Source organism: Microtus ochrogaster, linkage group LG9 (genome assembly GCF_000317375.1).
Source record: "Microtus ochrogaster isolate Prairie Vole_2 linkage group LG9, MicOch1.0, whole genome shotgun sequence".
NCBI lineage: Eukaryota > Metazoa > Chordata > Mammalia > Rodentia > Cricetidae > Microtus > Microtus ochrogaster.
This window is the reverse complement of record NC_022034.1, coordinates 9,689,148-9,693,601: the sequence shown is the minus strand read 5'-3', so window position 1 is coordinate 9,693,601 and position 4,454 is coordinate 9,689,148.

The following is a 4,454-nucleotide window of genomic DNA, read 5'->3' as shown; positions in this document are numbered from 1 at the left end:
AGAGAAGAGAAGAGAAGAGAAGAGAAGAGAAGAGAGCAAGGAGAGGGAGAGATGGCACCATGACGTGGCACTGTGAACCGCTCCTCCTCAAGGGAGGAAGGAGGTTCATAAGACTCAGGAGGCTGACAATCTTAAGAGACTCAGTCAGCTACAAGACCTACAAGGCCGACCCTCAGTTTCATACAAGCAGAGGCTTGAGCATGGGAGATTCTCCTCAGCGGAGCCACCTGCAACTGGGGGCGGACTCTAGATCACTTGTGGTGGCCATGCGGCTGCTGTTACACATGTTCCTGTAAAGCAACCTTTGTAAATCCACTGGTTCTCTGCTAGGCTCACTTGGAAGTGTTTTTTCTGGTCTGTCAGGTGTGCCCTATGGGGATAGACGGTTGTTCACACCTCCCGGGGAGCTTCACCCAGCAGGTTGATGGGGAACACTTGAGTGTGAGCAGGCCCTGCATTTCTGTCAGCCAGCTTTCTCCTCCCCTCACACTCATCCCTGACCTCATCCTCGCTTCTGTGAACCTGTTAGCTCAGTTTAATAATTTAGAAGCGGTTTCAAAAGTCAGTAACAAGCAGAGGGTTTTTTTTTTTTCTGTCTAACATACTTTGGTGAAAATAAAACCAGACTCCACTAATAAATAATGGCTTTGGTGTGCCAGTGAGCATTGCTTTCCACTTCAAGTCTGATTTTTAAGCCTTCCTCCTCCTCCTCCTCCTCCACCAATCACCATAAGAATGTTATCAGCCGTGTATGCCCACAAGCATACATGTTGTTTTGGCTTTTTATTTCAGTGACATTAAAGGTTTGAACATGATATGTCCCTACGGGCTCATGAATTTAAACACCTGGTGATGCTGCTTTGGGAGTTTGTGGAATCTTTTGGTGGGGCTTAGCTTGTGCCAGTGGGCTGCTGTGGGACAGGCCTTGAAGGTTATAGTCCCTGAAAAGTTTCTGTACCCCAATAAACCTCTCCACCAACACAGCAATCCAAATCAGACCAAATCAAACCAAATTAGGAAGAGCCCAGGTTTAATGGATACGATGCTCCAGATGGCTTACTAGACCCCCAGAGAGGAGACAGGAAAGACAGATCACAAAACCACAGGTCTGTTCTCTGGGGGGCACTCCCTGTGGGAGTGGTCTTGAGCATCTCTGGGAGGGGGCATCCTTTGGTGTGCTTTCTGAGCTACAGCAGGGTTTGGAGAGAGATGGGGGAGGGGAGAGGGCTTCGGACAGAACTTTCACCTGAACATTTCAGACTCTTTGGATATATGGATGCCAGGGGCTGAGGTGAAGTCCCTTCCTACTTCCGGCCCAGTCTGTTTCTAGCAGACACCCAGCTGTGACCAAGCTGCCTGGTGGTTTTGCTGCCTCAGACGGGAGCCTCTCCAGCAAAGGGTTGTTGGGTGGAAACAATCTTTCTTCCCAGCTGCTTCTGTCAGGTGTTTTGTCCAGTGATGAGAGAAATAATTAATATAGGTAGCATCAGTATGTGCCTGTTGTATGTGCCTGTCCTGCAAGCCAAGCAGCAGCCACCTTGGGGCAGTCCGCTGTGCCCCCTTGTGGTGGTCCACTGTGCCCCCTTGCAAAAAGATTATCCTAGTCGGGCTTGCCAGATGTCTATATTCCCTTATGGAAAGTCAGGGAGGGTCTTGAGACCCTCACCTCAGTATCCGGTTGCTCCCAGCTACGTACTGTATGCCGCTCTGTCCTAACTGTACATGGCCCTTGGAAGGGGCTCTCATAGGCTGGGCAAGACTAGGGAAGGGAGGCCTCCATCTATATGACTATGGGAAGGCATCATCCCGTTGAGGGAAGATTTTCTGGCCTTTAGGAGGAGGAGCACACACACCCCTGTAACCCTTCCCTTATGATCTATAAGGAAGCCCATTAAATTCATTTGTTCCCCAGAGGGAACTTTAGTGGAATCATGCCTCCGTTTGTTGTGATGCTAGGAGGAGGAGGGGAGTTTGTTTAGGTCTCCCCCTAGGAACGAGTTGTGGCAACAGTGCACCCCAGACATAATTCCGGGATGCGTTCGATCCTACTGCGTTCCTTTGTAAATCGGGTCGATTCCTAAAGGCCTGGTGATTCTATGTTGTTTTGTTTTCTTCCTACATGACAGCCACACATGACAGCACACAGCACTCCCGACAGGAGGAGAGCAAAGCCGGGGAGGGCGTTGCTCAGCTATGGATGTGGGGGAGTGTGTACAGACTTTTCCATAGCAAGTCCTACTCTAGCCTCATGAATAGAGTATAGCACAATAGAATGCTGAAGATCACGCACAGAGATCTCCCATTCAATACGTAGGGACAGGAGAGTTCTGTCCATGGTGTTAAGGAGAAGTCATCTCAAAATATTAGCCGTTTTCCTCCTGAAAGGATGACAGGAACTAAGGAGCGGGTGTGAAGGCTTTACCATGCTGTCACCGAGGTGTGGACATCCTGAGATTTGTGTGTCCTTATGCAGTTAATTCTTAAGTCTTGATCCCTTGTGTAAACAAGAGTGGGTCACATTGTTCTGGGTTGTGTAAAAGGTGCTGTCTTTTCCTGACTCCATTTCCCGCCCTGAAGGAGCTCCGCACTTGAGCTAAGTGTTGAGTCCGTGGCTCTTCTCAGAGCTGAAAAAGAGGACAAAATAACATGGAAGGCAAACCTTAGCTCTGGGCAGCAGGGGCTCGGACAAAAATCATGTATGCTTTCTGACAGCTGAAAGAATTCTCTGGTCTCTTCTCATACTAGGGCGGAATATTCCTTACAAGGAATGTCTTAGACCCAAGGAACGGTCAACCCAGCCTCACCAGAAGAGTGTACTGGCTGTTTTTGTCAACGTGACTCAAATCTAGATGTATCTGGGAAGAGGAAATCTTTTTTGGTTTTGGGTTTTTTTGTTTGTTTGTTTGTTTGTTTGGTTGGTTGGTTGGTTGGTTTTATTTTGTTTGTTTGTTTGGTTAGTTGGTTGGTTTGGGTTGAATTGGTTTTGTTAATTGCTTGTTTTTATTTTTTGAGATAGGGTCTCCCTACATAGCCCTGGCTGGCCTGGAAATGAAGTAAACCAAGCTTGCCTCAAACTCAGAAAGATCTATCTGCCTCTGCCTCCTGGGTGCTGGGGTTAAAGGTGGTGTGCCTCACCACACCCAGCTGGAAGAAAGAATCTTAATTGAGAAAATGCCTCCCTAAGATTGGCCCGTATGCAAATCTGTAGGTCACTGTCTTTAATGATTGATATAGATAGGCCCAGTTCACTGGGAGGTGGTGCCACACCTCAGCAGATTGTCCTAAGGTATAAAAGAAAGCAGGCTAGGCAAGCCATGGGGAGCAAGCCACTTAACAGCTCTCCTCCATGGCCTCTGCTTCAGTTCCTGCCTGACTTCCTCTCAGTGACCGACTGTGACCTGGAAGTACAAGGTGAAATAAACCCTTTCCTCCCCAAATGACTTTTCATCATGACTTTTATCTCAGCAATAGAAAGTCTAACCCAGATAGGGAGCTAGAGTTTGCAGTCTCACCTGAGGTAAAGCTGCGGCCAGGCAGGCACTCACGACTCCTGAGGTAAAATGGTGTCATGGATCTGAGGTTTACAGCTGCCAGTTAATCCCACACCAGCATCTACCTCCTTCCTGCCCTGGGTTCTGCCTAGTGGGAGCCGGCATTCTAGGATGCTTTCCTCCCATGAGGTCTCTAAAGAGCCCAATAAAACATGCCCTTTCAAAAACGAAAACACCAAGATAAGGAGATGGCCGGGTGGGTAAAGCATTTGGCCAGGTACAAAGACCTGTGTTCTGATCACCAGAACCCACACAGAGCCAGACACAACGGCTTCTAAGACAAGATGGGAGATAAGACAGAATCCCCAGAAGCTCTGTGGAAGATCTAGCCTGAGGGATGCAGAAGCAGGTGAGAGAAATCTCAGAGGTGAAAGGACTCAAGCAGAACCCCCTTTGCCTGTCCTTGGTGCCCACCTTCACCAGGTTGGTTTATCATGGCAAAGGCCTTAGGAACCTGTTCTAGTTCACCTGAAGGCAGCTGGGTGGCAGACTTTGCTCCCCAGCCCCCAAGACCATGTAATGAGAGAGAATCTTATCAGTCTTCAGCTCCTGGAAAGAGGTTACACAGTGGTTAAAACATAACCTATGAGGGACATGTTCTGAGCCAGCCCTTAGGATTTCTTTGGTGTCTGATGGTGTTTTCCTTAACTAGGTTGTTCTGGAAGAAGTCCACATGTCCGCTCATCTTTGAAAGACTCTAGGCTTCCCTGGTCACCTCCCCAACAGACTTGTCATGAGTTTGGAGAATAATCCTGACAGGGAGTCTTATTCTTAAAAAATATACCTAGGGCTTCTTTAAAAAATATACCTAAGGGGCTGGAGAGATGGCTCAGAGGTTAAGAGCATTGCCTGCTCTTCCAAAGGTCCTGAGTTCAATTCCCAGCAACCACATGGTGGCTCACA